The 12,253-nt window shown below is 39.2% G+C and overlaps 1 long non-coding RNA gene across 2 annotated transcripts in view; it reads right to left on the bottom strand.

Moving 5' to 3' along the window:
• Positions 1-2,567: 2,567 nt before the first annotated feature.
• Positions 2,568-12,253, bottom strand: part of LOC131407194 (uncharacterized) — a 50,006-nt gene continuing 40,320 nt past the window's right edge. For both annotated transcript variants that reach the window (XR_009220462.1, XR_009220461.1), the window contains 2 exons: positions 5,040-5,123; positions 2,568-4,011 (listed from right to left, as the gene is read on the bottom strand). This is a non-coding gene — a long non-coding RNA (uncharacterized LOC131407194). The remainder of the gene's footprint in view (positions 4,012-5,039; positions 5,124-12,253) is intronic.

A 12,253-nucleotide genomic window follows, 5' to 3' on the forward strand; every position in this document is an offset into this window, starting at 1 on the left:
TTTTAATTGCTCAAGAGACTAAAATATTCATTCTTGTTGCATCTCTATAATTCACTTGCAGCATAGAGTTTGTCTAAGGTTGGTTGGGCACCTAACAGCCTTAACAGGGCGTCCCAACTCTATAAGCTCTGCCATGACCATTCTCCACTTGTGAGGGAGTCTTTTAGAATCACAGCTGTGCTCCACCTCTGATGTCCAGGGGTTTAGTAACCACCTAACACACCATGGAGTCCACAGGGGAAATATTAAACTCAGTAATTTCAGAGTAACCAGAGCTGATAGCAGTTGAATCAACATGCCCAGTTAAGTCATAAAACATACCTTCGGTGGTACCTTAGAGAAAAAGAAATGTGGCTTTCTCTGTCTTCAAATCCATAAGGGTAGAAATGAGAGGGGGCAGAAACAGAAGCCAACTTTATATTTTCAGTATTTGATTCATCTCTGACTCTAAGGCTTAAAGAGCAGGCAGCAGAGTTGGTAATTAAGCTGAGATGGAAATCAACAGTGCTGCCAAGTTGGCCCCATTGTCATTTGATACTCTATAATACTTGTCAAAAGGCCACTGTAAACTTCTGATGCCTCCTAGGTGAGGCAAATGTACTTTACATTAATCCCAGGAAGCCAAACAATATTGCCAGTAACTTGAAAGAAACTATGTTGGACAGACTCTACTACTAGAAGTACAATCAATAGCTACAATCTCAATGTCACTCATAGTCATTCTATTTGGAACTGCTTAAGATTATCAATAATAAAACTTACCAGACCCATTCATACAGTATATTTTTATCCAGGCTGTCAATATGGCAGCAGATTGCGTCTATTGAAGCCTACAAATTACAAATTTAATTAAGCCCTAGGTAAGAGATTAAATTCTGATTCACATACCCTGTAAACAAATTCTGTCTAATAAAAGTAGCTTCCATTTGTTGAGCACCTATTTGTCAGACAATAAAAAATGTATCATGTGTAGCTCATTATTCACAAGAACTCTGCAAGGTTGGTGTTATCAGTAGCATAAAGCTGAGGAAACTGAGGCTTGGGGGCTAAGTAAAATTGCGCACAATTACGAAGCTGTTAAGTAGTGGAGCAAGGATAGAACCCAAGTGTGGCAGTTCCCTAACCCTACCTTCTTTCAACCACTTGCAATAGCATTTGGGTATATGGTTCTATACCATTCACTCATCTCTCAAAGGCCACATGGCCCACCATTTCCATGGAGCCTTCTCTGAGTGTTCCTGTTACTGCACAAAATTGGGGTTCACTAGCCCAATGCACATAAATGGCCAATTAATTATGGCATCAGCCTTTGGGAAAAGAGATCAGCCTTCTTTAGCGAGATTGACCTGCAGGGAAACAGAGGGTGTGTGCCCTCAGATCTGTCTCTCAGATTCATGATTTGGGGCAAAATTTAAGAGGTTAGGGAGAACAGGCTGGCATGCAGAAACAGTGGTGGGACAGGTTTTGATTGGTGGGCTTCAAGCATTTATGGTAAGGTTTTAAACATTTATGACAGGGTTCTAAACATTTATGATGGGTTCTAAACTTTTATGATAGGGTTCTAAGCATTTTTGATGAGATGGGGAAGGAATTTTAACACTAGCTCTTCCTGAAGGAGGGACCCCTCGCTTCTGGTAAGAGTCCGACTTTCAAGTTTTGGTTGTGTTCTGGTCCTTGGGTTCCGTGGGAAGGAGGATCTTTGGTTCCAAGTTCATTTCAGGTCAAGATTTCTTCTTTGGGGCATGCTCTGACTTTGCAGATTTTTGAAAGGCAATTCTTAATCACTCTATTGATAAGAGAGAGGGTCAGTCGAACTGGTTCTGCAGGGCCCGCAGTCACATTCCCTGCTATTTCCTAGAAAAATCATGGGTCTTAGAGACAGATAGATCTGGTTTGAGTACCTCAGCTCTGCCATTTGTTGATCATTTGGCCTTGGTAATTCATTTAACCTCTCTAAACCTCACTTTCCTTATGGTAAAATGGGAATAATAATACTACATCATGGGACTTTTCAGAGGATAAAGGGAGATGCCTGAGAAGCATGTATATAGTGTCTGGTACATGCTAGTGGCTAATGCTTATTGAGGATTTCTCAATAATGTTATTGTTGCTGTCACTGTTGTTTTTAGTTTCACCTAGTCACATGTAGTTTGATAACTACTTATTGATCCATTCTAATATTCAGTGACAGTGACTTTAACTTACGCTATTTCATTAAGTTATTTATTCACTTATTTAACAGATATTTACTAGGTGCTTACTATGTTCCAGATGTTATACTAGGGACAGGGGATTCAAGGTGAACAAAAGACACAGCTCCTGCCCTCAAAGAGTTCACAACCCAGTGGGGAAACCAGATGTCAAATACACGATAACAATTAAAGCAGTAAGTTCTCCATCAGCATATGTTAGGGTTTCTGTAGTATATTATAACCTAGTGTGTAGGACAGAAGTAAATAGACTCCACAGTCAAATGTACAAAAAAAGATTTGAATTAGTTCAGGAGTAGAGTAGAAAGCTTCGTGGAGAAAAAATCATTTAAACTCTATAAAGACTTTAATCTCAGGCTTTTTTTTACTTCTATGCAAAGATCACTGAAGAACAATTATCTTATTTGATTATATATTAAGTAGCACAAGGAGACACATAAATCAAAGATAAGCCATGTCCAATCAAGCTAAAGAAGCCAGTTTAATCTTTATCAATGGGTTGCAATATTGCCATTCCCTTTTTTCCCTTATATACGAATCTCTCTACTTGCTTTTCTGTCTAGGATGTTGGAATGATGTATGATGAAGGTTTCTTAAGTACTAGTGAGACTGAAGTAATTTACTACATGGTGTACCACAAACAGATTTAGAAATGTCGGTTTTAGATGCTATGATGCAATTCAAATTTTCCATGCAATGGATTAGATAGTAGCATGACTAAGTTGAAGGGCCAGTAAGCTAAAATGCCTCCTGTATGTTTCATGAAATATTAATAAAGTAGAAAATCAAAATGAAAGAAATTTAGGGTTTCTCATGTCCGCTTATTATAGACTCATTTCTGTGCGTCCAATTTCAGACAAAGAAAAAAGTTATAATGAAAAAGAACACAGCGGGGGAAACAAGAATGAAAAAAAGAATAGAAAAAAGGAATAGCAACAAAATCAAAGGGTCAGCATCAAAATACCCCATCTCCATAAAACAGTGCTTTTTATAGTCTTCCCTCTTAGCAGAATCCCCAGCTGAGCTACTGGGTTGCTCTAGCAGAAATTGGCAATCTTTGTATACTGCAGTGCATCACTCACTCTTTATTGCCAGTAGGAAAGAAAGCTTCAGTTTGCAGTTTAGAACATTCTAGTTTGAGATGACTTTTCCATGCTATCTGAGAGTCAAGTTTCCTGGGAGAACTACAGGGTCTCTGCTTCTCACCACCTTTTTTTACACCTTCTCAGTATAGCTGAGAATGCCTTGTCCCTAGAAGTCAGCTGATGTGCTAGAGGAAAAGTCCTTCTGCTCCACACTGAGAGGGTCTATAATGGAGTAAGGCTGTAGCAGTCCTGACATGGCAGAGTGGAGCTTTCTTGGAGTTGGAATGTGAAAAGAAACAATGCAAAGAGGATGGTAAATTCCATCAGAAGCTGAGGGACAACCCTGCATTAATCAGGTTTCTCTATGGAGCCAATGACAATATTCTAAGTCAAACATATAAGCAACAAGGAAAACTTGATTGGCTCACATAACCCACAGGTCAAAATCAGGGATACCTGGATCAGGTGTTCAAATACCATGGTTTTTTTGTTTTTTGTTTTTTTTTGTGGACTCTTTCTCCATTTGCTGGCCAGCTTTCTCCTTTGTTTCTTTATTCTTAGGCAGGTTCTCCCCAGTGATGGCAAAACTGACCACAGCAGTACTAAACTGACTTCTAACCAGCTTCAAAACCTCATTCAGAGGAGTTCACTTTCTTCTCAGTAATTCCAGCAGCAGTTTTGAGAGCAGGTCTGCAGCAGTGGGCACGGACAATTCTCTAAAGGAAAACAGGGATTTTGTTACCATAAGCAGGAGAGACGAAATTGGGGCAAGTAAAAACCAACAAAACAGCTTAACCGCCCAGCCCTTTGGATGATCCTTTTGATCACCAACTAGAAGCAGAAATTTCACACTCAGAGATATCCCTTTATTCTCCCCTGTGCACATTGACTCATAATCTGATTTTTCCTCAGGAAAATATCAAAGACATGATATACTAGGGTTCCTGAGTGCTGTGCTGTTTTGAAGCTTAGACAGAATACCAGTAGAAATGACAAGTTCTTCCTGTGAGTTTGCTGACACGGGGTACTTGAACACCCACGCTAAATCAAGCAGCAGGCTTCCATAGCTCCAAGGTAAAGCAAGGGTGTGTCAGCCAATTTCCTGACAGGAATTGATGGCTTTGGGTAGGGACCTCCTGCTTTTTTATCTCGTGGAAGTGCCTTCATATTTTTGACCTCTTTCATGTTTCTTCCTATTTTGCTAACCACGTGGGAACCATTATTATTTAGATTCGTGATTCCCAACTGTTTTAAAAATGAGAACTCCTTTCGAACATAAGAGTTTATAAACGTCTCATGATAGTAGTTGCATCTCTTGCCCATATTGATATATTGACTAAACAAATACATAATATCAAATAAATTTAGTGAAATTAATATTATCAAAACAATTTATATCATATTGATTACAACAGCACTATTTACATGTGAAAAATGAATAGTGTATGTATAAGATGCATTGTTTATTCAATCTGCATAGGGATGTATAGATCTCTTGTAATAATTCCATAAACTCTTTTTGTAATAGGGTCAAGAAATTGGGAACAGATGACTTAGAATGATCCTTTTTGTAGCACTGGTGTTTGTTTTAACTCTAAAGGCCCAGGCCTCCAAATGTAAGGTCAGAGTCCTACATTCAGCTTCCCTTAACCCTCTGTTTCCATTTTCTTAATAACTAGCTTAAACTCCAATTTCGATTGGAAGAGAACTGACCAGCAGTCAAGGGAGTTGACACAAGACTCACTACCAAGATGATGAGTTAACACAGATTCCAAACACTGAAAATCAAAGTGACTGACTCAAGACATGTACTCCAGGTTGAAGGCATCTGCCAAAAGAGAAAAACAGAAAGTGTTGATTAAGACCTGTCTTCCAAAGAATAGTGATGAATCTCATCAGAGGCATAGCATTTCACTTTCAATCAGGATACAAAGCTAGCAAAGAAACATTTATACCAAAAGAGAAATTGGCTCAAAAATTAGAAATTTAATGCAAAGATAATTTTTAGGTTGCCTGTTTGATGGTGGAGCTAACAACTGCATTTGGAGTTCATTACACATGCTCTGTGTACCACTCATCACTCCCATGCTCTGATGAGCTCCTAATCTTCCTCCTAAATCCTCCCTCCAACCTCACAGATGAGGCACCGTGGAGATGAGTGAACTGCTCAGAGGGAATACACTCAAGATAATAACCCTGGGCCACAGAATTTCCCCTGATCTTTTGAGAAGAAAATAGTAAATAGTAAAAAAATAAATAAATAAATAACAGAAATTTAAAATTTTAATTGCCTCCCCAAATCACAAGCATTTATAGTTGGGAAGTTGCAGTATTAATCTGTAGACAAATGTTCAACATTTGGTAACCAGTATGTTAATGCAGATCTGGGTCCAAAATGGTACATTCAGCTAAAAAATTGTGTAAAAACGAAAAAAATTCTAAAAGATGGGGTTAAATTGTATTTCTTATATATAAAAAAGTGTCATTGTGTTTAAATGATTTCTTTATTCTCAGTATAACCTCAGCCATTGGGGGTTGCTAATCCCTAAAGTTGTGATGGTTAACAACAGGGGCTTTAGAAGGAGACAGACCAAGAGATCCTAGTTCTGCCGTTAACCAGCCATGTAACCTTGGCCAAGTCACTCAACCTCTCTCAACTACAGTTTTCTTGTTTGTACAGTGCTATTACAAATTTGTAAGATAATATAAGTTATTATGACACAATTAGTGTAAAAACACTTAGAAAAATGAGTGGAACATGTTAACTACTAATAAAGTGTGCTCTTATTGTGGATTGTGATAGGGACAGGGTATCATAACTATAATCTTAGCAATAATTTGAGACTCCCACTCCTACCTCATCTAATAAGAGAATTTGTCTCAGATTCTTCCCTTTCCCTTGCCTTGTTCTCACTCTAAGAGAATTTTGCCAAACTAGTTCCTAACCTTTTTGTAAGAATAAGCATAACCACATTAAACAAAACAAAAGACAGAAAAAACAAAAACAGAGAAGCTAAGCAGACACGCAAAATGAAGAGATGCAATAGTGCAATTGTGGACACTCAGTCATTACTGTCACTACCCCAATCCCAAAACTAGCCTTAGCCAGGTTGGGAAAAGGTGACTAGAGAAGGCAGAATAATACAGCCATTCCTTGGACATCAGATGCCTTCTATGAGAGTGAAGTGCACAAGTAATCACTGGCACCAGTGGCACCATCATTTTCAACAGATACAGTTGAGATTTTTCTTTGGAAACATGCATCAGGTCACATGCATCTTCTTTATGGATCTGTTCCAGGTAATTACACTGTTTTGCTCAGGACAAAACATCACCTGTTAGAGAGCTTTGGGTACTATTGAACACCTTAAATTCGCATAATGACCAATATGATAGCAGGGGTAAAAGGAAGAAGAGATCACTTTCATACATTTCAAATACACAACTGAACAATCAACACAATTTAAATGTTTCAAACATTTAAATCATTCCTGCCCTGATTTATCCTTCAAATAGCAGACTCAAAACCGGTGGTTATTACGTCAACCTCTAAATCACTCTTGTATAATCAATTAACCTCATCACATTAGATATTCAAACAGTTTCCACCAATGGACAATTTTAATATCACCAGTGCAATTTATTTGCAATTACCAGCCTCACTAATGGCCTCCTGAAACTAATGCTTAAGGAAGTATGGGAAAGTTTCCTGTGTTGTCTCAGAGCTATATACATTTTCTACACAGCAGCAAAATGATTTGATGTTATTACGTATTAAGTCTTGGAGATTTTGTCTTCCCATATAAACTGTGCAAGTCAAACAACCCAAACCACCCCATTCTACACAGGAAACTTCACGTACCCACTCTGTTTTCCAAGCAAATCAGAAGATCTATGCAGGCTCCTAACACCAAGGACTTTGTTGTGTTTGTTGCAAATAAGTCAGTGGGTAATCATAAAATATTTCTTGGCAGTAACTAAATCAAGAAAGATCAGTGATGGCTGGCCTAAGCCAGCTATAAATTTTATGGCAATTTTTTAATGAGTCAAAGAAAGGGATCTTATCAGATTTTGTCTTTCAGGGTCAAATGAAAGAAAGTAGGAGAGAGACAGAGAAAGAAATCTAGGGTACTTGGTATTTGGGAGAGAAAGAGGGAAAAGAGTGAGTAAAAGAAGAGAAAATAAAAGCCAAACAGAAGCCAAGTAGCTTGAGGCTTATACAGCTTTTAGCTTAAGGACAGAAAGTTTCAATTTGATTTTGTCCTCGAGGGAAGCCTGCAGAAAGATTTCTGTGCCAATGTGACCTTGGCAAAAATAAAAAAGGATCACAGCTTTGGCATTTGGGGTGAAATATAGGGGAGAAAAGTGGGAGAGAGGTGAGAAATAGATTGGCTAGGAACAGCAGATAGAAGAGAAACCAGACCCCAAAGATAATAACCAGAGCCAGGTCCTGATTATTGTGACACATAGTATTTTGACCAATCCTGAGCACTATGGGACCTCCTCTGGAAACTGGTTTGAAAATGTTTTTGGTAACAGAAGCCCGTTGACAATTTGATGGAGAAAGTTGGCATTTCCATTAGGGACTATGAAAATTTATTCTGATTCCATAAGAACCCAAACAAACCAAAGAAGAATTGAGGCTCAGTGTTCCAAATTAAATTAGACATTTCATTAATCCACTTAAAGGTCATTGGCCAACTGTAAGTCCAGAATGGTGATTTTTGAGGGAAAAGAAGTAGGATAGGGAGCAAATGCCCTGACAACCTGGCCTTCATTTCAGCTGTAAAGACAAAGCCAGGAGGATGGGAGCCTTGACAAAGGAATGATGCAGATACTAGGGCTGATATGTGTCTTTGGTGAGTCTACGTAGCAAGAACTCTGCCTGGCATCAAGCATTAGTGTTCAGTTAGCTTGGCCTTTGATGCTCTGTTCCTTATGACATCGCCACTAGCTTTTACCTGTGTTCTCACAGCTGTTTCTCATCTCTGGCTTTTGCCTTTAGTGATGCCTTTAACTTTGTGATCTAAGATCTTGCCTTGTCACTTTCATTGTCTTTAAAAAAGGAGGTCACAGAAACCTTGTCTTTTCTAAAAGAAATATTTTTTAATCCACAAATACATCTCTGTTACCTATGGGGCCCTTTCTGAGTTTCCCATGATAAGCCAAGGAGAAAAAAAGTCAGAAAACCTTAAGGAAGCCCAGAGTTCCATTTTCTTCTTAAATTAAGTATCCATAAAATAATGGAGACTGATTTCCTACAGAAACAAGGACTCCAATAATATTTAACTGCAGTGTCTTGAGTCAGTCAAAGAGAAGAGTGTTCAAAATAGTGACGAAGTTGGTTAAGGATGGGGTAATGCACATACTAAGCTATTATTTTTCCAGAGCTGTGAAGGCAAGAGAGGACTTCAGAGCTATTGTAAAATTGTTTATGTTATAAGTAAGGCAAAACTTAGGAGAAATTTTTTAAAAACGTAAATCCTTATTATTTAGCACCTGAGAATTTTCTGCTTAACAAAAAGAGAAAAAAAGAAAAAGAAGAAAGCAAAGACAAGAAATAGCTAAGAGACAGACAATTCAAGTAGTTTATTATAATGAACAGCAATCAACTTCCACAAAGAAAACATCATAAAGATATAATTGGACACAGCAAATACTTGATGTAAGAATTCTAATTTCAGAGTTTACTTGCTTGAATCCAAATTCCCACGATTCAAGTATCCTATGAAGAAATTCTTCCCTCTGAGTCAGACCCCAAGCCAGCCATATTGTTTCTGCTTCAGGTTTTCTTTCTATCCGTTTGTCAAACAATGAAAAAGAATCACTGGAGTAGGAGCTAGAGGCTTTAGGATCTTGCCCTACATCTTGAACTAGCTGTTAACAAATGTACTGAGTTACATTTTTTAGTAAAAGTTAACCAGATGGACTTCTGAAGGGACATCCTTAGACTAATTGCTTAACTCCAGGCCAGCTTCAGGGTGTGTAACCTACGCAGTTGCAAGAAGGGCCCCACATTTCGAAGGACCCTGCACTTGGTTTAATGCTTTGCTGTCATCGTCTTGAAATTCTTAAATTTTTAACAAGAGAGTCCGCCTTTTCATTTTGCACTGGGTCCTACAAATTATGTGGCTGATTCTGCCTTAACACTGCCCAGCCTCAGTTTCCTTATTTGTAAAGTCAGGATTGGAAAATTTCCAGCATTGTTTCAGCCCCAGAGTGTGATGACACAAATGCTTCAGGATCAGGATTGTCTGGCATTTAGGGAGCACAATGCAACAATGGCTATGAGGAGATTTTTCTGGGATTCCATTTCCACGACATATTCTCATCCTCTAAATTGGCCACTATTCCCAGATGATAGAAACCGCAGGATTTAAGACGTTAGGAAATTATCTTACTCCTTCTTTCTCCTCCCAATGACCAACCTCTCATTACAGTGCCACCAACCAGTTACGTATTGCCACGAGAATGCCACAAGCAAACCACCCCAAAACTGAGAGGCTTAGAACAATATCCATTATTATTGCTCTCAAATCACAGTTGGCTGGCTGCTTCTGCTGATCTTGGTCAGGACTGGCTGAATATTTCTCTGGTTACAGACGAGGACACAGAGAGGGAAAGAATTGGAACCACTTTTGCAATAAATCTGCCACACTCACATAAATCAGAAGTTCTACTTGCTGTAAATACTCCACCCCAACAACATATCATTGTGTGACTCTAAGCAAATCACTCGGGCTCTGCCTCCATTGCCTCATCTGTATAAATGAGGGCATCCAGCTGGATTACCTCTAAAGCCTCTTCTGCTCTGACATCCTCATAATCTACAGACCTCTTTATTTCCACTTCAATCATGGTTTCCAACCTCCCCTTCCTCCTCTGCACCAGAGACCCAGCTCTACATCCTATAGGGCGTATAGCCACAGATTGATCAAAGTGATTGGTTTAACTACTTTGATCACTACAGCTTTGTCAGGCCCTGAAAACATAACTCTAAATACAGGAGTTCAGAAAAGTTCTCAGCCATGCCAGAAATCTTCTTGCTATGTTGGAAAGGGCAGTTGGAAAGGTGAATCCTCCAGTTCCAATGTCTATGGTTCTGTGGCTCCTTTATCTCTATAAAGCAGAATCTTTTTTCATTAGAATGCTCTCTGCGCACACTACCCTCACCCTCCCACCAGACTGCATCAAGCTCTCATGGCGCAAGCCAAAATGCACTGGCACGGCTCACTGCAGACCTTTGAGCCGGGGCAGCGTTCTTGCAAATAAATGAGAGGGACAGTGTGTTCTCATTGCAAGCTTGCAAGGCCCTCTCAGCTTTATGCTTGCCGATTTTCATGGCTTTTGAAAGACATAACCATAAAATTTCACTCCAGAATTAATTCTGGCCAGTCAGATCTTTGCCCATGCTGGACAGTTTTAATTTATCAAAGTGACTACACAATAGTTTAATTTTTTTTCTTTGTTGGGATGCCCCTTTGCTCTTCATAACTCACAATACAGCTCCTTCTCTCAGTAAGCTCTCTGATAAGACTCCGTATGAATCTAGATCTTGTTTTATTTTTCTAAAAAAATCATTAAAGCACAGGAACTAGTCCTACAAAGATTTGTAATCCTAATGTACGGGGCCAGCAAATGCACCACAAAGATGGATCGGCGTGCTGCCTGCGGCTTGCCGGGCACGTGCAGTGGCTGCTTCTTCGGCTGGTTCAGAGAATGGGAGCTAAATTTGGTTCGCATTATTGTTTTTAAACTGCAAACTGCTTCTTATGCTGCCAGATATGGCTTCGTTTGTGCATTCATTGGTGTTTCACTGCCTCCAAAATAAACCTGTCTCTTCAAATCAGGAAATCTTTCACTAAGCCAAAAAAAAAAAAAAAAATGAAGGGTGATGATAGAAGTCCAGCTAGTCTGTCTTTCACATGATGACATGCCTATTTCCTCTTCAGTGGTTTTTGTCATCTTGCTGAATGTGTCCGTGTTGGCATTAGGTTGGAGCAATACAGGAGTTCTTTGGTCGACCTTCAAGGTGGCTTTTGAAGGTCACTGATGTTTGCTCGTTGGTCACCTTGCATACCCTTCAGTCAATGTGGTCTTTTTCTCTATGAGGTCTAGTATTTTGTTTCTCCAATAATTAAACAAGAAAATAGAATCTCTAAAGCTCCTAGATCAGGGCCTCTTAGGATGAATGGGTAGGGAAGGTAGGGGCTGGGGTGGCAGTTTGGCCTAGCGTCAAACCGACAACAGTCCTCATATTTCCACTTTTTGTCTATGAATTAGGCTATATATACAATCATTGAAATACAGAATTGGAAGCAAGCGTTAATCTTATTCCTGTTCTGCTTCTAATGTACATGAATGTTTATAAAACTAAAAATTATCTTTAAAATAGCGTACACTTATGGTGTATTTGTTATGGTAAAAGTTTTAATTTATTCAAGAGAATATTTGTAATATACTGTAAACTTTGTCACCTTAATTTGACTTGTGTTTACTTTTTAAATAAACCCGGAGACTCAAATATTAGAAGTTACTGAAGCTTCTCTTAACATCTGAGAGGCCCTGCTTTAAACAAATCACTTTTGTTTCTCTGTGCATTACTAACCTTTTCTAAAGAAAACCACTGGAGCAGCAGAGGTTCACATGTTTGCTGTGGGGGTTGGGATGGCCGCTAAATCAGGTAAAATATAATCAAGGGCTTAAGTCCTAGAGAGTAGTTGACATGGTCATCTACGAGTGAAAGAACAAGGCTGAGGACAAACCATCTAGAAATGGGAGCTTCTCAGCTGCCTCTGGATTCCCTTCCTCAGCTCACCTTTGCTTTCAGGATGTTGCACCAATGTCTTGGCTTGGCACATGAGGCACTCCACCACCTGGCCCCTGACTACCGTCCAGCTCTTTCTCCCTCTACTCTTCCACCCAGAGCCTTTGCTTTGGCCATATCACAAGACTTAA

This window comes from Diceros bicornis, chromosome 6 (genome assembly GCF_020826845.1).
Source record: "Diceros bicornis minor isolate mBicDic1 chromosome 6, mDicBic1.mat.cur, whole genome shotgun sequence".
Classification (NCBI taxonomy): Eukaryota; Metazoa; Chordata; class Mammalia; order Perissodactyla; family Rhinocerotidae; genus Diceros; species Diceros bicornis.